Source organism: Centrocercus urophasianus, unplaced genomic scaffold, assembly GCF_019232065.1.
Source record: "Centrocercus urophasianus isolate 14NV4802_14NV808 unplaced genomic scaffold, USGS_Curo_1.0 seq_14, whole genome shotgun sequence".
NCBI classification, from domain to species: domain Eukaryota; kingdom Metazoa; phylum Chordata; class Aves; order Galliformes; family Phasianidae; genus Centrocercus; species Centrocercus urophasianus.
Genome location: NW_024884586.1, coordinates 6,838,698 through 6,861,960, shown reverse-complemented (window position 1 = coordinate 6,861,960; position 23,263 = coordinate 6,838,698). Strand labels below are relative to the sequence as shown.

The 23,263-nt window shown below is 40.8% G+C and overlaps 1 protein-coding gene across 1 annotated transcript in view; it reads left to right on the top strand.

Moving 5' to 3' along the window:
* KCNQ1 (potassium voltage-gated channel subfamily Q member 1) overlaps positions 1-23,263 on the top strand; it is a 330,046-nt gene that overhangs the window by 20,099 nt on the left and 286,684 nt on the right. The window lies entirely within an intron of this gene.

Below are 23,263 nucleotides of genomic sequence, written 5' to 3'. Positions count from 1 at the left end.
GCTTCCTGAGTGGAAACTGATATTAAGTGCTGTATTTCTAAGCCTACCTTAATTGTTCAAGTTGATGTTTATTTTCTGCTGTGATGTTTGGGAGAGGACTTAACGGCACCTGGACATCCAACTGTTTCCTGGCAAATATTTTTGTTGCTTTTCAGTTCTCTACCCATCTCTTTTCAGTTCTGTCTCTGCTTAGAGCCGTGAGACCTTCAGAGGGGGATGCTCTGGATATGCTTTTAGGATGTTGGGTTCACTGGGCACCCTGAGCTTCTTTATGTTGTTGCAAGTATCTTATAGTTTATACGTGTTTTTTTTCAAATGAAACAAGGTTCTGTATCTGAAAAGCAGCTACGTGACTCTTCTCCTATTTGGTTTGACATGTCTGCTGTTCAGAATAACCTATTCATAACATTTTAACAAATGTTGTGCACAACACAGTATTACAGAAATGTGGGGATAAAAAAAAAAAAAGGCAACTAATGTATCTAGCAGTCATGAAACTGAACTGTCAGAGGTCCTTCAGTTTTTCTGTTGTGCTGATTTCTAGTGGCTTTGATTGGTTGCACCTCTGTGGTAATAATAGCGAATCAGGCAAAAGGTGTCTAAGACAGAACACTTGGAGCTGGCTGCCATTTCTGAAATGCAGGCTGAATTAATAAGCTTGGCACTCATATTTTTATGGGTGTATTTTATTGTTCTTACATGTGCACTTGATTACCCAGCAGACCTTTAGCTTCCGGCTCTCTCAAGGTGGGAAACCGCAACAGTTATAACCATCAGTGCAATCTGACACACAAACAGTGACCTTGGATGTGTTGGGCTTGCTTCCATGCCTTATTTAGGAACTGCTGGTAAAGAGCCATTCAGATAAAACACCACTTTGAAAGCGGCACCTTAATAACAGGAGCGCGGTGGTTTGGGGAAAACAATGTTATGAATTGCACTTCAAATATTTATGGTTAATGAGTTAATGTTACAAATCTCTTGCAAAAGAAACAAAGGCCATTTGCGTCAAGGGTTTCCACGTTGTGTATTTAAACAGTGTTAGGAAGAACTCTTGTGTGTGAACAATAGCATGTGATGATGGGACGAGCTGTTCATCTGGTGTGTGCTCATCTGAGCTGGATTGTTCCTGAGTGCTCTCAGTGTACCTGGGAGAAGTAATGATGCCTGCCGTGCTGTTGTGTGCTGCTGTTCCGTGGGACTGGAGGGGTTTCTTGGGCCTTTTTTTTCCCCTCTGTAAATATGGTGTGCCCTTAGCTATTTGTGTCTGCAACTAGGAGCCTACTACAGCTGCCAATATTTGGCGGGGTAACCTATGTTTGCTGTCATCTTTCAGCTTGTAACTCTCTTATCAGTGCGTGCTTGAGTCCGTTCTCCTCTGAGTTGTTTTTGGGCAGTGTCGTTGCAGTGGGTTAAGAGAGTAAAAGAAAGCCTTGCTTTGTGATGAATTCTATTGAGCGTCTGATTGTTTCATCTAGAATCACAAGTGCAATGAAGTTGCTTTAGTTTCAGGGATTGAATAAGCAGCATAATGGGCAAGGCAGAGCCAAAATTAATAAAAAATGAGTTGTTTTTCTGAAAGTTCCATTATTATCCTGGATACACTTGATTTATTTATTTTTTTTTACAGAGATACCGAACAATGAACTGTTCAGGACAACTCCTTGGGCTATATCTGCATTTTTTTAACCTGTCTTTTAACTGGGCCATGAAAAATGTTTACAGTAGATGCTTTTCCATGCTTGCTTATTGCCTTTGCAACAGTGACGAAATAGGAGAAAAATAAGATGAAAAAAGTAAGCAGAAAAGACTAGAAAATGGGGGGAAGAAAATAATAATTTTTAACCTTTAACCACTTGATAGAAAGAGGATTTGGATTCTAAAGCATTTCAGAAAATGCCCTGCACTTCTTTGGCAGTATTCTGTCACTTCCACGTGGTGTGGCACCTCAAGATATGACAGAAGGAGTCACCTCAAGTCTATCATTTAAGGCCTGATGATAACTTGGGCTGCTAAAGGTGTGTGTTTGAACATTGTGACATGACAGTATGGTAGGCTTTGTATTGTATTCTTCTCCAGAAGAGTTACTTGTTGTTAGGAAATTCCTGATGGAATTTTTTTTAAACCCTACATCTCATCTGATAAGTCTGTCCTGTTTACTCTTTGGATGCTTTTCAAGGCATGTTAGTTACAGCAAATTAGGTTGATTCTTCTTTCTTCATTCTGAAGTTCAATGTTTAATTCTGAGTTTTTCACAGTAGTAAAATTTAGAGTTCTCCAAATGCCAGTGGGCTCACTGCAGGCAGGCAGGCAAAACTGTTTTCATCAATGTGAGCAGGCTAATAAGCTTCTTACAGTATTCCTTCAAACCTCTGATTTGAATGAGGTGACTCTTGTATCTTTCTCCCTGAGTTTTGGGATTCATTACAGCATCCCAGAGATGAAAAAGCAGGTTTTGTCCTTTTGGTAACAAGTAAATGGAGTAAGACTAATTAGAGATGGATGGGGAAGGTGCTGTCTGTCTATCTTGGTGTGGAAAATTTTTGTTTCTCACTTAAATTGTACTCTGAACTATATCACACCAGGGAAGGAAGTTTGAGGGTCTTCTGGGTCAAAGCCCAGGAAACTTGTGAGTGTTTTTGGTTGGTTTTCTTTAGAAAATATGCTATGAACTTTATATCCTGAAGAGTCAATTTCCAGATGGTTTTAGGCAGATGAATCTTACGATGCAAGGGATTTCCTTTTTCCTGATTGCTCCATTGTTGGCTTCTTGCCTTGTGTCTGTGGCTTGGTGGATGTAACTTTTGAGGGTGAGTTCCTGGTAGTCTAGTGAGGGTCCTGTCAGTTTGCGTCAGTTTGCTATAGCAAATAGAGTAAGGCACTGAAAACAGTGTTGTGAGCTGTGACTTTTTCAACTCTAACTGTTGCATAAAGAAAAGCCTCTATTGTATTCTTTCGTAGCTGATCTCTGTGTAGCACTTTGCTTTCTCCAGTTGTTGGGTACTTTCACCATTCCTCTGTTACCCTTCAGAGAAACAAAGTATCTTTGCAGTGCCATAGTTCAGCTCTAACAGATGAAACCTGTTTGGTCTTGTATGGGATGAGCAATCTCAAGTCACCTCTAACTTTTTCCTTACTTCCTGGTAGTAAATCTCATCCTTGAACTTCACATCTAAGCAGAGAGACCTAGGAGACTTTACCGGTGGAGACTGAGACAAAGAGAACATAAAGTACCTCATCCACGCATCTCTGCTGCCTCTAAGTCACGCAGCCCATTGAGTATAAGCTTTCATTTTCCTTGTTTGGTCTTCTGCTACTAATAGGACCAGTAGAAGCTCTTTTGTTTGCTACTGATGTTGCATCCAAGTTTCCAACTCAACTCCAGCTGAGCTTTGGTAGCCTGATGTTCAGCCTGATCAGGGTACCTGATCTTTACAGTCTGGCTCCCACCCGAGCAGTGACTGGGCCAGACCCAATCTTACTCTAGGTATGTTCAGGGAAATGTGATTTTAGACCACAAGAGACAAAACTTCAAGAACATTTTGTGATTTCAGAGAATATGATCATCCTTCCTCTTGTAAGGGAAATGTGATATAAAAATGCAAGCGTGTGCCTGCACGTGGTTCTGCTGTGGTTACCCTTTCAGGTTTTATGCAGTTCCAGCAGCCAGCTGTCTTTCAATTTGTAAGACTGGAAGGATGTAGCTGAGGAAAGGCAAATTTTGCCTTAGGACATGAATTCACGGTACTCATCCCTATCTGCTAGTTCATGAAATTTAGACAAGTTGATTGTGACAGAATATGAACTGTAATTTTACAGGTATACAACAATATCCTGTAAAGCTTAATGCAACCATTGGTACGATTGAAGTCCTCAATCCAGCTTTCCATCTAACCTTCAACACACAAAAAAACTGAGTCTTAAACTTCATTCTGAGTAGAGATTACAGGGGCTAATTACTCTGTATTGTTTCTGCATGGTGTTATTAAAAGTTGGAGTGCTGTATTTGCTGTATTATCATGCACTGAAATGACTGTCAGTCATACTGTCTTTCTGAAGTGCACAACCACAGGTTAATCTGCCTTTGTTTTACTTTGGTTTTGGATCAGAGATGGCTTCATCGCTGAATCAGGTAAAATACCTGAATCACAGTTAATGCTTTAGCTTCAGTCTTTTCTCATTCCTCTTCTCCCTAACTATAATCAGAACAAAACAAACCTTCCTGTTGCTTACTTGAAGTAAACACCTTTCATATTCCACACTAACTCTTGAGTTCTTGCGTACTTTACAGGACTTTGAAGATCTTAAAATAATGATAAATAAACAGAAAAGAACAACAAACTTGCTGCTGACCGTCTTAAGATATGAGGTACTGGAATGAGTTTATCCCAGTACAGAACGCTCATATGAAGATCTCTCTTCTACAGAGAAGAAAGGGATCTGGCTGTGCCTTCTGCAGTGATGCGACTCCATCTCTGAGGAAGTGGAGAATGCTTTTTGCTTACATCAAATCCCGAATCAAACAATGGACTTTGCAGTGCATTTGTGAAGTTGATACACCCATGGTAATTTGGAGGCTGATTTCTTTGACGATTTTCCCCTGCTGCTGTTTATTTGGCACTGCCAGTGTTCTCTCTCAGTTCCTTTCAGAGATAAGCTACATAACTTTGGGTTAAATCTGAAAGGCCTTCATCTCATCCACTCTATTTATCATTTATTAATGCTTGAAGACCAACATAGATACCAGCTTGTGCTTTCTGCATTCATTCCTTTGAGTGAAATTATCAATGATGCAGATTTCCTTCTGTTTAAACATTTATATTTCCTAGCTGCTATGATGTGCAGTGGTTAAACAGTTTGAGGTGAAACCACAGCCTGTAATTAATGTTACATTGTGGGAAGTGTCAGGGATGTTTAGGAAAGGAAAATTCAGAGATAAAAATAAGGGTGGGAACCTTTGGTGTGGTCAAAGCTGTTTCAGTCCTTCTGCCCTCATATCCTTCTACCCTGAGAAGACAGGGGAAGGGGATGGCAGAGGTGCAGGACAACTGGCTTGGGGTGTTTTTTGACAGTTATCCCAGTTCTTCAGACTTCCTCATGACACCCCTGAGCAGCGTGGGTGCTCAGTGCCAGAAAGGTTGCTGACAGTCTGGTTGGGATGCTGCTGCCTTTGTCCCTGCTGAACTGGTGAGAAACGTCTCCTGTAACATCAGTGCTTGGCAGCGCTTGCCACTACAATTGGTGAGTGGCTGGGGATGCTAACCTAAATGCAGGTCACACAAGACAAGTGCAGGAGGCTGCCCTGCTTACTGGTTTCTTTCTACCTACTGGTGCGCAGAGCTGGCCCAGCCAACGTGTGGAAATTATGGTGTTAAATTCACTGCAAGGAACCAGGTCCTTGGGATCTATCCTCAGCTCTGTATTAGATTTGCGATATGACCTTGTGCAAGTCACTTAATCACTTTGCTGTTCATCTGACTTTGCTAACAAAATGAAGACAAATTGCTAGATAGGTTACTGCAGTGGAAGATTGTATGCACTCAACAGGTAGACAGCATCCTTCCTCTTTCTTTTCCTTCCCCCCCACCATGTTGTTACCTGATCCAGTAATGCACGCTATCCCTGCAAATGTGCAATGGTTCTTCATGAATAGAGAATAATGAACTACCTTGTGACTGTTAATGGTGGAAACAACATCCTCTTCTGAGCTCCCCAGTGATACCATATCAATAAAATAAGTGATGGTGGTTATAACATTGACAGAAATACTGGACTACGTAAGTGTGAATTACAGAGTACGAGAATACTGCTTGATAGAACAAATTCCCAGCTACAAAACACCATTTTTCAACATAGTCACCATCCTTTTTTTGTCAGGGAGGAAGAAGAGCCTTCATGTCACTCCTATAAACAAAATCTGCATGGTCATGCAGGACATGGCTTGTCTTTTCATGTTGCTGTCACCACTGCTGAAATGCATCACCACTGCTTTGCTGTGCTCACGTCCACTGGCTGGTCTCCAGAAGCATCTAGGAAGCATCAATGAATGTCAGTAGGTGACCAGAGGAATTTGATTAACACCTCTTTGCTTCATTGGACTTCATGTTAGATGCCTTTTTGTCAGGCTGCCCCTCTGCTGCCATCTGTCACACAACAACCACATGTCATGGAATTTTGGTGGGGAGGTTCAGCCTCTACTTCTGTACCACCAACATCCACCTCTGACATTGTGGGCCAACATCGCAAAACAGGAGGCATTGCTTTTGGAGCAGCCCTCATAGATAATGAACCAAATGATACAGCAGCATCTTTATACTGTGGTCACATTTTGAAAAACTGGAAAAAATCCAATTCTTTTAATTTTTTTTTTTTTTTTTTTTTAAAAAAAAAAAACAGCAATTTCTCTAATCAGCAAAACTGCTTGGGGTCAGATATGCCAGATATGACAATGGAGTAAGGCCAGATTGTGATTAATGAAATGAGATTTCTGAAGGAGTAAATTTAAGGCAGGCATTTTTATGAGTGACCTGAAACTTCAGTTTCAAAGTGCAGTAATTTTTAACCAGAATAGATTGCTGTTGATTATGTGGCTTCTAGTTTGATCTTCTGGTGGAAAAAAACAATTTCTGTGTTTCTTAAGAGGACTTTGACACAATATTGCATGTAATTACATGCAATGAAATACGTGTACTACCCTCTTTCTGACCCAATGCTGTTGGCAACTGTCTGCCTAAAATAGTTTTTACAATGGTTTGATGCTTTTTAGTCATGGAGGAAGAAGTAAATGTTCAGTGGCTGCTGTAGGGCAAGATCAGGATTTCTATTGCAACATATTTCAGTGAAAAAGATGTTCAATCTAAAATAAAATTATTATAGGTTTTGTTTTTTTTTTTTTGAAATGTGAATTTTCCACTTTTATGAAAAGAAGGCAAAAAGGGGGTAGGAGGAGAGGCTCTTTTCTTATTATTAATTTTCTTTTATTGCTTAATCCAGAAAGAAGGACAAAATGCATAGAAATTTTAAGGGATAGATGTCTCTTTAAGCAATCACAATTTTTGCCTACACTTGGTTTTACATGCTCATTTCTGTTCTTAAATAAAATATTTTCCTCATTTTAATAAAACAAGGGTACCTTCTCAAATGCACAGGTGCTGGTAAATCAAGGTGAAGTTGGGACTTCGGCTTTGCCTTAGCTGAGCGCAGAAAACTTGTGCTCTTGTCCTGCCACAGCTGTTCTTAAAAAACTTGCTGCTGCTGCTGTGGGGCCATCTGCTGGAGTCTTCCTTCAGTAGTCTCATTTCTTCCAGACCTGTGTTACCCCAAGCAGGTTTTTGTTTGTTCACTGAACCTCTTCTTCCCCTTTTCCTTTCAGGAATGCTGAGTTCTGACACTCCATCCTCGAGGCATTACTGTGCTCCCTTCTTTTAGTCATGATGGGGGTACAGCAAGTTTTTTCAGACAACTTGATGTTATTAGAGCAGTCAGTCTCAAACATATCTTCTCAAGTATGTTATTTTTATCAGTTACAGAGGAGCCTGTTTCAGGAAGCCTTCAGTATTATGGAAATTATAACGTTATTTTAACTCATGCTTAAGTGGCATAGATGAACGAGAAGCATGTTTCTGTGCCAACCTGAGCAAGGCACAAAAACTTTGTGGATCACCTTAAAAAGTCAGTCTCACTGTTCAGAATAATTGCTCAGATGCTTGGCGGGTTTTTCTTTGTTAAGGGGTATTGCTGAGGGAGTTCATGACTTCACACATGATTTGCTCGTGTACCCTACTCTGATTTGTGCAGGGTTAGGTTTTTACAAACTCAGATGAAGTCTCATTTTGGCCAGAAAATACTGAAAATAAAGTGTTTTTGTTATGAAATACAATTTTCTCATGCATTTGTGTTTGAAATGAGATGTCACTACTCAGAGGGTGGTGAGGCACTGGAACAGGTTGCCCAAGGAGGCTGTGGATGCCCCATCCCTGGGGGCAGTCAAGGCCAGGCTGGATGTGGCTCTGGGCAGCCTGGTCTGCTGGTTGGCGACCCTGCACATAGCAAGGGGTTGGGAACTGGATGAGCATTGTGGTCCTTTTCAACCCAGGCCATTCTATGATTCTATGACATGTGGAATTGCCCCCTTCTCCCCAGTTAAGAACTGAGATGATAAGAATTCGTTAGGTTTCACGATAGCATAATTTTCTGTTGGCATTTGTTGAGTACTGGAAAGCCTATAAAAGGAAATCTGCAAATGTGAGGTTGATGAATTATCTGTCTTCATATTCTTTATTTTATTTTTGGATTATCTGTTATAGGTGAGTCCTCTGCTCTTAAAAGTGATAGTTTTATGGTGAAGACGCCTTCAGCGCAACAAATTTTGAGTTTTATTTCTTTAACTCCTGTGGGCCGTTGAGCAGCAGATGGTTAAAATCTGTCACTGTCTACAGTATTATCTGTGAAATGTCTAAAAAATCATGGTATCTCAGAAGAAACGTAAAAATATAAGGGCTTGAGCTGGTATTTAGTTACTTATGTTCAGTGTGATCGCAGGCTGCCAGGAGTAGCAATCTGTCCAAACAATTTCTTGAGGAGGGGAAAAAGGAGAGCACGTAAGGTGAAACAGAACACTTTTAGTCTTTTTTTTTTTTTTCTTTAATTAAGCATATCCTGTAGGCTGGTCAAGAAATTAATTCTGCTTCATCAGGTTATGGAACAAACGTTAAGTGCTATGCGCGTTAAAGATATTTTGTTATTTTCCCAAATCTGCTGCCAAAGATTTTCCAAGCAGAACAATGCTTTTGTTTGTACTGACGAAGGTGACACTATGTTAAAAAAAAAAAAAAGCCACCAGCATTCTCCAATGGCACAGGTGCCATTTCAATAATGTCCCTAACCTAATGATGTCCTTCAGATTGAAACTGTACTGCTTAGTTTTATTCAAATGCTGTTTGGCATTACTGGTTTTCTTTGGTTTTCTAAACCTTCTGAATTGCTTAACGTCTTTTGAAACAGTAATGATTACTGTAAGTTGAGTTTTGTCATTAATGCATGATAAGAATAACCCAACTGTCTCCAACTGCTCTTGTGGACTGCAATGAATTCCTGGTCTGATCTGAAGTTCTGAGCTCTGCATGACTTAGCCTCTTCTTTAAGGAAAAGACAGTAGATATAGAATTGTCAAAAGCAGTTAGGATCTATAACTGTTACCGATACATGTTAAAAAGTGCTTAGGGCTCCAAGTTGTAAATCTGTTTAAAAGAAATGCAGCTTAGCTTCTGGTGGTAAATATAGTACAGAAATCTGATCCTTACGCAAAATAACTCTGTGGATTACTTGATGCACGTGAACTGTAATGATTTAATCGTGATGCACTTACAGGAGTGCCTTCAAAACGTCAGGCTGATTTTAATAGTTTTCATTGTAACCATGCAGGCCTTCCTTTGTTGAAAAGCAAAGCAAGAAGCGAAGTGTTATGGACAGATGATTCTATGGTACAGTGTTCATCTCATCAGCTTTCATCTCTCTCCACCCCCAGTGTTATGACTGCCACAATCTATAGGATAGATTTCTAAACAATAAATTCCCATGACTGAAAATTAAGCAGGTGAAATGAATAAATGGATGGAAAGTGAATGGCTGCCAGGGAGTGCGTTGTTGAGCATTATGATTGGCAACCTTGTCAGCTGTTTATACACGTAGAAGGATGTGGATTGACTGCAATATCACATAGATGGGTGTATTTGACCCAGCAGTTGCATGGTGTTTTGGCTGCTGCTGCAGTTTTGTTAATATTTAAAATATCTAGTAGTTTAGGGCCAAGAATAGCATCTTAAAGCATAGTTTTGGCATGAGGTCAGATGTTATTCAAGTGGATGTTCTTAATATGCTGTCAGATCATATCGAAGCATTTTACTGACACTTTCTAAACATATGTATGAGATGGCAGCTTAAACTCAAGGGCATTGAACTGTGACAGAAAATCAGCATTTTATGTTTCCTGGTAGTTTGGCCATGGAATTGTGACTTTCTGGAGTGACAGCCTGTCAAGGTTTGCATATCTTAAAGGCTTCTGCCCATATGTAACTTTACAAATTTCTACAAATTACAAATCTATTTTGTAAATTTTTTTGTAATTTTAAATCTATTACAAATCTATTTTTCTGATTATTAATTGTTGAAGAATAACTAAACAATTACATATATTCATGCTTTAAAAATAAAAAAGCAGCAACAACAAAGAAATTCAGCAACACAGGAACTGCAACAATATGCAGTTTGACTTCGCATTGTATTCTCAGAGTATTGATGAAATTTAAATGAAGTAAAATTACTTTTAGTCCTGAATTTGAATAACTCAATATTTTTGGCATTTTAATTTTGCAGACGTACTTCAGCTTTTCCTCCATTCAACTGAACCAAGTTCTTAAAGTATATGTTTGGCATTTCACTTACTATTTCGATTATGATATCAAATTATTGCCTTTTTTTTGCCTTTCTGACTTCTATCACTATTTTCAAAAATTTATTCTTTGCTGTTAGCAAGCACTTGCTCTCTATGTGCTTTGTAAGTTCTTTAGTTTTAAGAGCTGTACATTTAATGTTCATGGTAACACTGAAATAGTAGACTACATGGTGTAATGTCTCCCATGTGCTGCATCCTCGTCCTCAAACAGTCTTGTAGTATATCAGAAGCATGTGAAATATTGAGAGATGTTAATATTCTCAACTAAATTTCATAGCACAGTTCTTATCTGCTGCTTCCCCAAAGTTTTGAACTGGATTCTGTCTCACGTGAAGCCCTTAGCAAGCTCTTACACGCTTAACTTTCATTTGAAATAAGATGAATCTAATTATATGTTATATGGAAGCATCAACTGATAGCCTTAACGTGGTGCAGCTTTGGAACAATTCTTTTCAAGCTCAGGGGAAGAGGATAGCACAACAAACTTCAGGGGGAGTTTCAATCCAAGGATGCTTTTCTTCTAGCGTTCGTGGTACTCACCTGGCACAAATCTGATGATATTCCAACATTGCAGCCATTGTTTCCAAAGCACTGAAGCCAATATTCAGCTCTGTACACTTTTCTTTTGATGTTACTTTTTCTCAGGGGAAGAGGATTTGGATCTTAGTTACACTGCTTTCTTCTACTACCCTGTTAGAACTTAGTCCTTTTTTTCTTTTCCCAAATTGGTACTTTGGTGGATATGGCTAGGAAGGCAGAGAAGCTCTAAGCCCCATGAATCTTCCATTTAATGCCTGAGAGTTTGCCTCATTTTTTTCCACTTCTATCTATAAAGACCCTATTTTATGTTATCAACTTGCTAAAAAAGAAAAGGCAATACTGAATTCTCTGAAAGCACCTGTCATCTGCAGATAGAAGTAATTAAAGGAGAGGGTCATAATTAAAATGGCTTTGAGAATACTTATCCCAGCTTCAAATCTTTCTCACGGTCTTCATCTTACCTTCTGGCACTGATGATAGCCTCTTTCAGATGCTGTTGTATCAGGAGAAAGGAGCGTGGATGGCATTTGGGAGGTTGGGTGGGGTAGGCCAGAGTTGCTCAGGCCTGACACTGCTTTGGTAGTGATGGGAATGGTTCGGAGTCAGTATCCAGGTCAGTAGCACAGAGTATGATTATTTCTTCCCCATTTGTATACTTAAATCTGGGTATATTTATATTAGAAATGTCAATGTTGACTTCCCGGCACAGAGGATTTTCATTGAACTGATGACGTAGTTGTTTCCTTGTGGGACATGTAAGGATTAAGCTCCAGCCCGACAGGCTGGAGGGCTGGGCTCGGGTGAACCTAATGAGGTTCAACACGGCAAAGTGCAAGGTTTTGCATTTGGGCCGGAAGAACCCCAGGCACCCGTACAGGCTGGGAGGAGTGGTCCTTGAGAGCAGCTCGGCAGAGAAGGACCTGGGGGTCCTGATGGACGAGAGACTGAACATGAGCCAGCAGTGCGCTCTGGCAGCTCGAAAGGCAAATGGGATCCTGGGCTCCATCAGGAGAGGGGTGGTCAGCAGGGACAGGGAGGTGATCGTCCCTCTCTACTCGGCTCTTGTGAGGCCCCATCTGGAGTTCTGTGTGCAGGTGTGGAGCCCTCAGTACAAGAAAGACATTGAGATTTTGGAAAGGGTCCAGAGGAGGGCGACTAAGATGATCAGGGGGCTGGAGCACCTCCCCTATGAGGACAGGCTGAGGGAGTTGGGCTTGTTCAGCCTGGAGAAGAGAAGGCTGCGGGGTGACCTCATTGCAGCCTATCAATACCTGAAGGGAGCCTACACCCAGGAGGGGAGTAAACTCTTCAAAAGGGCTGACAACAGCAGGACTAGGGGAAATGGATCCAAGTTGAGGGAGGGAAGATTTAGGTTGGATGTTAGGGGGAAGTTCTTTACAAGGAGAGTGGTTAGGCCCTGGAACGGGCTGCCCAGGGAGGTTGTGGATGCCCCGTCCTTGGACGTGTTCAAGGCCAGGTTGGACGGGGTCCTGGGCAACCTGATCTGAATGTGTGTGTTTGGTGGCCCTGCTAGGCAGGGGGGTTGGAACTACATGATCCTTGAGGTCCCTTCCAACCTGGGTGATTCTGTGATTCTGTGATTTGTGTTCCTGAAAGTTTTTGTGCACCCATAGATCAGCTGTACAACACTGGGGTGCTGTCTGCCTCCTAAATCATGGAGATATTGTTTCATTTCTTCTGCCTTGTTTTTCTCCTCTGGGGGTAGGACACCATTCTTACTTGGCTAGAAGCTGCTTTCTAAATAAGCTCTAATTCTGAGCTGAGAAGCTGACCCAGCTTCTGTTTTTCTGCAGTATTATACTCTTAGACCACCACAACAACATTAACAACAAAAAGAATAACAAAAAGGAGCTGTGTAGCCATACCTGCCCACTGCAATTTTGTGGAGACTTACAGCTATTTACCAAATTTATAGCTGTCTTTTGTTCTCTAAGAACACATCTTGCTTATTGCAGCATCCTCTCTTCAGCATGCAAATCAGATGCATATATTTTAGGAGGCACAGTACAGTGTCCTTTTAAGTGGGAAAGTGATTTGTAGTATAGCTGTTGTGAAAGTAATTAAGAAATGAGAAGAGAAGCTGCAATAAGAGCAGCTTTTTTTTTTGGTAAATGAGATTCTATTTAGGAAACTTACTGATAGGGCTGGTAACAGCAAAGCAATGGCTTATGTCTGGTAGTCTTTCAGAAGCTGGGTTTTGCACGAAAGTAGAGAGTTCTTTTGCATCCTTCTATTTGTATTTGGATATTATGTTATTTAAAATGCTGCCTTGATTCTGCTTTTATGCTTTTCATGTAGAGCTCTAGAGAGCCCTCGTTGGCTGTATAAAACTGCACCTTGAAAACAAGTTTTGCTGGTACTGTAGCACTCAGTTTTCAGAACACGCCTCTCCTATCTTCCACCCTCCTTTCATACTAAAATGAAAACTTACTCAGAATGGGATGATAATTAAAGGAAAGTTCTGTGTTGCAGTAAGAACAAAATGTTTGCTTTCAGCTGTGGTGTGCAACTTATCTATTGTCCTAAGTCTGTGCTTGCAACTCATGTTTGTTCATGCCCAGGTCTACTTATTGTGTAAAATAAGGCAGATGCCTGGCTCCCACCTTGGCTGCAGCACTTTGTAAGCAATATGGGTAGTTGAGCCTCAAATACAAATTTGCTCTGCCTGCACTCTGGGAACACCCAAGAGTATAGTGTGGTTTCCCTCAGAGAAACTTTGCAGCATTCTCTCCTGGCACTGTGCTTCTGGGGTGACTTGGAGTGTTCGTTGGCCTCAGAGCCAAGCGTATCTGCTGCACGTGCTTTGCTTGCGCTTGTGGCTGTTAACTCTGCACGGCCATTTGCAGTGATGGTTTACCAACTGTTCTGCTGGCACTGACACCAGAAGACTTGGCTTTTCAGATGCATAGCAGGCCATGCTTCTGTGATTCTATGATGCTTGAGCTCCTCTTTGGCTTGAATGCATGCTTAAAACCAAACATAGGTGGAATTTGGTGTTCACCGTGAAATGGGCAGTGTTAGAGCTGCAAGTAAAACACAGCAGATGAACTCTTTTGGGAGATACATTTCAGGGTCTTGCTTTGAATGATGGGCTGCTACAAGTCGTGGGTAAACCTGGTTGTGTAGAGGATGAGAACAGCATGCCAACTCTGTTTCCTAAAGGTTTTTTTCCTTGCTCTTTCGGCCAGTGAGAGTTATTCCAAGCAAAAACGCTGTGAAAATCAGATTATTTTTTTTGTTGTTCTGTACCGTTTTGTCAAGCCATAAGAATAACAAAATATTTCCCTGTTTTACACTATTCTCGCTTGTACTTTTCTAGACTTCAAGTAAGAGCACTAGCACATGTTTTTATCTTGCCAAGTCTAATGTGCCTATGAAAACAATTGCAAAAGTGCTTTAGGTTTTTAGTACTGGTTGACCTCTTTTCCCAATTGGGAATGTGCACTTGTTCCTTCAGTAGCTTTTGTTGCTTTTTTTTTTTTGCGATCAGGCATATTGGAAGCTTGTAACAAACTGTCTGAGAAGTGCTGGTGCAGCTTTTGCAGTCTGGTGGTTAATAGCTCAAGTCATGTGCTTCTATTTTTTCCAGCTTCTTACACCGCACCTATCGTCTTTTTCCTGTTCAGCCGTGCCTGTTCTCAGAGGAACCAATACCCTGCTGCAGGATGCAATAACATGGCTTTTGTGGGCAGTTAACCTTTCCTCTTGAAGCACCTTGACATCTGGTTTGCATTTCTACTGCAATCATACCCTTTGCCAAGGCCTTTCCTGCAATAATTCTGGTGCTGTGTCCTAAATGACTTTTGATTCATTGTGTCCTTTGTGCTTTGGTATGCTGCCCGTAATTTAAATTATTTTTACAGACTCTAATCTCCCATAAGGGCCAAGTAAGTGTGATAGAAACCTTCTTATTAGCTGTATAGCTAACTTGTTTTTATTAGTATTAGACTACCATGTATTGTATATTATTTGCCTTGTACAACAAAACTACTTTCCCATGCCAGAGCTAGAAGATAGTATTTCTATGACAAGAAGTCAAGGAGATGGTTAAAAATTATGCCATTGTTTCCTTCAGGAAGCACCAACTGTACTTTGCCTTACAGTTGGAACAAATATGTATTAACAGGAAACTCCATCTGATAGCCCTAAGGTAATGCAAACAAAGTATTCACACTTTGTTTATCTGTTTGAGGTTTTCTGATGGCAAGTGACAGCTGAGAATAGTGATCTGTCTGCTGGCTTGACCTATGTAGGACATAAGGGAGGAAGTGTTCATTGGACAGGAAACTGTTATATCTAGTTCCTGAAGAGAATCATTCTTCTCTGCAGCAGTACAGGCATACTTTCCTCTGCAATGCAGCCTCATGTTGTAGAGAGCCTGGAAGATGGGAAGGGGCTGTGCCCCTCCTTCCTTCCCCTGCCTCAAGAACAAAGCCAAAAAAGATAAGACAAGTCCTTAAAGAAACTCCACGAAAGGAATCTGCGGGGCCAGAGGTTTACGTCTCTGGCTTTTTGAGTTGGTGGCTTGTTTGTTTGTTTGTTTTGTTATTAGGACTAAGGTACTTGTTTTCTTGCAGATTTTTTTCCGTCTTTGGCTACTTTTAGTGTAGGTTGCTGGTCTCTTCTCATTCTGTGCTGCGGTGATTTTTTGTTGTAATATTTCCCTATTTTGTGGACACAGAGCCAAATTAAAATGCATGTATGATTCTCTCCTAGGCAAGTTAGCTGAACTAGGCAGCACAGCTAATGCAGTGGCTAAGCAAATTTCTTTCAAGAATTAGAAGGTTCACAGCCATATTTCAAGAGAGAAAAGTACATTTGAAATCATTATTAAAAGTCACCTGAAAGTTTGGAGGGGGATGAATTAAGAACTTAATTTGAATCACGCACCTTCACCAGGCTGCTTTGTTTTTAGAAATAAGCACTTTTTTTTTTTTTTTTTAATTTTAATGGAGGACCTCTGATGCCTGGTGCTTGTGTAACTGAATCCTTATTGGCCTTCCATAGTATACTGTGCTGTGCTCTTATGGCTTAGAGCCCTTAAAGAATCAGTCTTTTCAGGCTTGCTTAAGAGTGCAGCCTAAAGATCCTGAATGCATTGATTTTATGCATGTGAATTTCATTAAGGATGAAAGTTTTCTCTGCACTGTGAAATCCTGATTATTTTGTTTAAAGCAGCCTTATCTGATTACCTCACGTTTGAAAGCATCGACTTGAGATTTGTACTTGACTTCATACCTTGATGATGATCCCATAAAGTAAATTTCCATCTTGTGTTAGCTTTCTGCCAGTGCTATTTGTGATCTAGAATTCTTTCCTCTCTGCTATCATCTGTTCTGTATTTGACAAATTCTGCCTGTTCTCTTTCTAACTTCTACTATATTAGAATTCTTGTCCTCAAGCAATCTCAAAATTGAGTGAAAGAGCAAGAAAGGCCTTGTGCCTAGCCACAGTGACTTGATACAGATCAGTATGAATTTTTGCCTAATTGTAACATGGAGATGACTACACAGTAATGCATGAGGTGGTTAGGGATTTGTGTTAACTTGTAGTAATACAAGCCCTTCCAGGCAAAAACAAACAAACAAACCTTCGAGAAGATAAAGTGAGTAACTGTTTTTCTGACCTAGAATGGAGCAGAACTAATGGCAATGAGTGAACCTTTGTCTTTGGTGTAGAAGCTGATGATTGAGAGTCAGGTGCTGTGATACAGGAGCCTGGTACTCCAAGCAGTTCTTGAAGGAATATTCAGTTCTTTGTGCTGAAAGGAATAGTGAGAGAGAGAGATTGAGAGGTTCACTGCAACACTGCTAAGCTTCAGGGCGCTCGCAAGGAATGAAGGGCAATCTGAACCCGAGAGGGCTGGCAGCATGATGAACACAATGGCAGGTTAGTCTGTGTGCTGTCTCTTCTTTTGTTCTCTCACAGTGTAGGAGATATTTTAGGAAATCTAACATTTCCATGATAGTGTGAAACATTTCTAGCCCAGATTTCAAAGGGTAATTTTCCAGTTTTCTTCTGTATATTGTTCTTCTACAAGTATATGTCTTATCTGAAGTTGTGCATCTAAATCTTCACTGCAGTAACACTTTTCAAGCTGCATGAAAATCTCCTTCTGACACCATTTGTGTTCACAGTCTAAAAAACTAATTGTCTATGTAAGCCTCAAAAGAATCAAGAAGAAGAGTTAGGCAGAGTGCTACCAAAGACATAGATGAGATAACCTAAAACCAGACATTGACTTCCTGACTAAAAAGAAGCACAAATACTGCAGTTACAATCTAAAACAATATTTCCTGTACGTAGAGAGACTGATAGTTGGATGCCCTCAAAACTTGATAGCTGTAACATTTAAAAATTGTTAGAAATGAGAGAGCAGACTTGAATCAGCCTCTGTGCCCCGCTGAACAGGGGAAACACTGATCCCCTTTCTGAAGGGGTAGAGCTCAAGTTGGATTTGTAGCATTTTAGATTTTCTATCTCTGTTCTTATCCATTAAATGTTCTTGAGATTTCAGCTTAGTTTAGGGTCTACCAACAAGTTTTTCCCTTTTCATAGGAAGACCCCCACTGAGAGTATGCACAAAACACTGCAAGAGGAAAAACTTGCCCACATTTAAATACTTGTTTTGATGATGATGTTTGTGTGTGTGTGAGGCTATTAGTCTGGTAAGTACTTCTAGCTTGTCTCATGGACCTTATTTTCAAATGTTCCATGTTGTATCCCTGGACATATTTTGTAAGGCTTTATCAGTCCTCCTACACGTGACATTTACAAAATGAGCATTGCTCCCTCGCACTAACTGGTTAACTGTTCCACTGAACCTCCTGCACATTATATCAAACCACAGAAAGGGCACAGTAATGTTCTAAAACCAGATAAATCTGGGGAAAAATGAAGCAACTGAAGGCAGGGAACCACAAACTACTGAAAAATAGTCTGGATCTGTTCTAAAAGTTGATGTGTGTCCTGGAATAGTCAAAGATAATTCCACCCTGATCTCTTGATACATTTTGCATGTATTTTCTGTATGTTTCTAAAAACAGTGTGCATACTAGCTGCTTATGTTTACTTATCAGCTGTGTGATTCTTCTGTGTAAATGTTCTACACAAAAGCTGATCCATGCACAGCTACCTACATAGCCTCTTTCATGTAATTGTCTGTATACCTGTGTCTGTGCTTTTCTGCTTAGTGGTTAGCTCTCTGACACGCGCTGCAAAAGCTCCTGGCTATGGCTCTGCGAGCTACGCAGTGTTAGTAAAAGCAGAGTTAAAAAGACAGCTGTGAAATCTGCTAGGCTGCTATTTGCTGCTATTTGTCCTAGGGCAGCAGTGCTGGCTGCTTGAGGAGGAATGACTTGCCTTGTAATTCAGTGGAAACGGAGTCCCCAAAAGAAACCGTCTGCTGCCTTGTGTCAGTGTCTGCGCTGTGTAAATAGTGGTTTTGTAGGCACGTGAAGAAGTATGAATTCCTGGGGTTAGTGTAAATGTAGCACTGCTAGATATAAGTTAACCACAAAGTAAGTATTTTGAGGGCACCAAGTGATGCAGTAGCTGTGGTGCAGGCAGATGCTGCTTGGTAACCCGGGACTGGCCTGTGAGTGACTTCACAGCTATCGCCTCATCTGCAAGGACTGCTTGGCCCTGAAATCTGAGAGAGAGATCAGAGCTGATGGAAAAACTGAACCCCTCATCACTCTGCTTCCTCTCTTGGAGATGAGGGTAAATGAGCAGTGGGTTGTGGGAGATGAAAGATCTGTACTTTCTCAGGCTAAGCACTTGTATGCAGGGCTTTCTGCTGTTTGTGAAGCCTGGTTTGTACCATAGCTCTGGAACAGCCATACTCTGCAGGCACGTGGCCAGCTTGTAACTGAGCACAGAGAAGCCTGGGCTCAGGCCTGCAGCATGTGGTGCCTGCATGGATGAGAGGCATGATCTGCTGCTGCTGATGGAAGTGGTTACAGGTGTCAGGACTCAGCCACAGGTGTGTGAAGAGCTCTGTGGTAGTGGGAATGCTCACCTACTGTTGGCTTGTTTGGCATCAGCAGCTTAATGCAGGTGGCAGCAAAAATCTCTGTTCTGCATCTTCACAGTGCTACACTCTTCCTGATGCTTTGTTCTCCTGGTTCTGTAGCAGAAAAGAAAGTTACTTTCACTGACACTGGAAAAGCCTAAGAAGTGGTATTGGAAGAGGACGTGAAAGATGGCAGGCTATAGCAGGAGGGCACAGCTGTGGGAATGGCAGAACCCCAATTTATGGAGAGGAAGAGGGAAAGTGTATGGCTGTGTGCTGAATCCTAGCATGTGTACGTGAGGTCTGAAATTATACAGTACAAAGAACCTCTATTCTCTTATTTCATAAAACATTACAGGCTTTATAATTCTCTTATTTAATCTGTATATGCATGTATGCATCCATAAAAACAATATTGCGCTCAGTAAAGAATAATGTTCTTGTTTACTATTGTGATGAGAACTTGCAGGTGTGTCAATTGCAGCAGGAAGTTGTTAGTGAAACCTCAGAAGTTCCTTATTTTTTTTTTATATTTGTTTGTTTTAATGGCACTTGCTTTGTTTTCCTGTGTTATAAATCATAGCCCCAAAGTTTGTGAAGTCATCACTTACTCTGCAGCCCATTTCCTCTTCACTGGTGTCCTTCAGGTCTTGCAAATGTATAGAGAGGAGGCCTGAAAATATAGACCCAAATTCTCCTATCTAAGTCTTATTTATTAGATAAGAATAGACTAAAACTGCAATCCTATTACAGCATTCTTTCTATATCAAATCTAAAGTGAGATGATGAGAATGGGATGTCCACTGATAGCTTTGGCCATCAGAAAAAGTTCTTTATATTAAAAAAAAAAAAATAAAGCAACCTGTTTATTTAAGTACTGCTGAACATACCAGTTATTGGAGTTACACAGAAATAGTAAAATCGTGTCAGAAGTGACAATTAGTTCTTCCTTTGCATGTGAAGTGTAGCACCTACCCTGAGTGCAGAGCTAATCCACTGGATTTGTAGAGATTAGGTTCCTGACTTTTTTTGAAACTGGGATTTGAGCCTGTGCAGTGCCATATGGATGATAAATCTATTGTTACAACCACAGAATGCAATTTAGGATGGTGCTAAATACGCTGGCTGTGATCCAGCAATGCAGTTATGGGTGTATTTTACTTCAGAAGTGCTGTGGAATCCCATTGACTGGAATTTGGCAAGGAGTGGGAGCTCTGCAGACTGCCTGGTGGTGTGACAAAAGGCTGTCTGCTATCCCCAGGAACTTGGAACACGAATACATCTCTGGGGTGTCATATCATAAGGAAAAAAAATGAGGCCATTGGGGGGGAAAAAAAAAAAAAGTAGTATATCTGTAGAATAATTCAGGAGACTTTCTGAAAAGTAGTTCTCCGAAATAGTGAATATACTAGTTTTGATTAGAGAGAGAGGTTTTGTTAATTCCCTTCTTCCAGATGTTATCTTTTTTTTTTCTTTCTTAAGGAATCTTTAGGTTTAAGGAATGCTCAGCAGCTGCTTTTTCTTCTATACTAAATGATGATTAATTTTTGGATACATTTCTGCAGAGGAGGACTGGTTTACTACTACACTTGGCTGTCTTTTTGCTGAGCCTTTGCAGCCTCATTTTTGACAAGGTGTTGGTATTTGCTTCTTAAAGATGATGAGAATTAAGATATTACTGATTCATACAGTGTGCTGAACAAAATACCAAAACACAGTGATGGAAGTACCTAACTAATGAGAAAACAGCTATGCCTGTACATCTGCCCATGGAATCTCCCTTTAAGTAAGGTCTGTGCTTGTCTGTTAGGCCTTACTCCAGCAGTGGTCCATATGTAGCAAATGATGTGGTCCTGCTGAGCATGAATTATATGGCTGCTTGCATCTTGGCTCAGAAACTTGGATTTGTACAACTGGTTGCTGAACTTATTGGCATCTTTTGTCAAGACTGCAGTAAATTATGGTGCTTGTGCTCAGACTTTGTTTTTCCCCCTGAGTTCTGAGGCGATGTTCCAATTTTCCCATTATGAATGGCATGGTTTTATTTGCCCACCAGTTGTCATTCACCATGTTACTTCCATTAGTGCAGCAGTGTATAGTTTGCATTTGGAAATGCCCTTTTTGTGAGAGAAAGAAGAACAGTATTACATTTTCATCTGGCAGTCCCTACTACTCTGTCAGTGCTATAGTGATGCACTTGCTGTGTGAGAGGCTGCAGGTGTGCCCTGAGCAACTTCCAGAGAACAATCTCAAGAATAACTTCATTTATTGCTTGACTTACTTTCCACAGTTAAGCTCAACAGCCATTTTTCTGTATCATGTGTCTGCTTTTAACAACAGAAGAGCTTGCATGTGATGATTACACCTGCAGTCTCTAGCATTCACTTAGCTGATTAGAAGAAGTTGTATATGCAGGTTGTACCTTATGGCTGACTTTTATGCAGGCTCCAAAGTACGAATCCTCTGGTCCATTGAAATCTGCATCAGAACAAAGAGAGAAGCTGGTGATGCAGGTTGTCATTTTCATTTCTGTTTGAATGCTTGATGTTCTGTGAGAGAGTAGAGAGTGGATAGGAGATGACGTGGTACTTGGGTTCATTACACAAGGTGGAAATTCTTGTGTATTCTACAAAAATTATCTAACGTTGTTAGACTAGTCAGGCCCAGTATTCAATATCAAATTACTTGCTGGTATGAAGACAACTAACTGGTGACAGAGAATATGCTGATTGTGTCTTTTCTGTCTTTAATTTTGTTCTCTTTAGGTCAATTGCATGTTGGGAATGGTCTCAGAAGCAGAATAGTTATGCCAGTGTTAGCAGCTTAGCTGTGGACACAGCTGTTTTAGTGAGACTTGGCAACAACTTCTCTAATGCCAGTGAGGCAGTACCTGTCTGCAGATCTTTGATGTGGGATGCTGTGTATTTGTGGGCATGAAGGTCTGTTCTGCTGTCAGCCGGGAAACAGCACAATGTATTTCCCCTGTTTTTCTAGAAAGCAGATAATGAGATTGAATCATGCTCTTGTGAAATGAAACTCCTTGAAAGTGGACGGCGTGCTGACTGGCACCTGATGGAGTTCTTATGTCAGCATTCACTTCCTTTAACAGAAACGAGTTTTGGTGAACAATTCGCCCTTTAGTTTCTCGTCAGCTAGGCGCACAGGCTTTTTACCTTTGATCCTGGTTGCTTCTCTTTAGCCTTGGTTAAGTACAAAAATGATAGTCTTGGCTTTGGTGCCCTCTTGTGGTGTAATGCATTGGCCTGGCTGCCGTTTTACAAGGGAATTAATAAGTATACAAAGTATTGTTGCAGCTCAAAATGTCTTCTGGTAGCTTACACCAAACGAAGTGACTCTTTTATTTGCTTTGAATGAGCACTTCTGTGTATGGCAGGTTTCTTTAGCTGCCTCTGTGTAACTGAAAGTACTTCTGTCCACGATCCAGTGACTAAGGATCTATTATAGGTAGAAGGTCTGGACACATGGGCAAAATGTGTTATATTTCAAGTTGCTGGTTTACCTTGTGTTCTCCTGCCTCACCGGTACAGCTGCTTCTACTTAAGAGGATCCAAAGTTAGATACAAGAAGGCTTTAGAGATAAATCAGACTCCTAAATATTTGTGATTTGTCTGTGTAAAAGTGTAGTCTTCTGTACTTATGTATATATTTTTATCCTATTAGCATCCAATCATTATCATCACTTAATAATTTCATTTTTTTAATGCCCGATTGATTACTATTGCAACTTCTTAAGAATTTTGTAATATGTTCACAACATCCTCTGTATGCATGCATTGGATTTGCACACATGAACTGTGCTTTAAAGCAGACACTGGGAAATCAAGCTTATAACATCAATCACATCATAATGGCAACACATGTTTGTTTGCTTGAGTGTTCAGCATTTCAAAAGGTTCACCTGATTTGAGATCTGGAAGAAACCTACACTTGCACGTAGTGGACAGCATCCAGTTTGGGTCTTAAATGTTATGCTTCCCAGATAAGTCAAGCAGCATCTCAGGGAGTGGTGGGCACAAATGAAGCTGCTTAGGGAAGGGTCTGAAGGCAGAGGCTGCAGAGCTGGGCAGCTGCAAGGAGCAAGCACACAGCCTTACTTCCTAGCTGGAGCACAGGGCTTCTTGGGACTGAGTCTGCTGCAGATCCCTGGTCATGCTTTAGCAACCAGAACCTGCCCTGAAGGACTCACTTGGACAGGGGAACAAACCTTTGTGTTC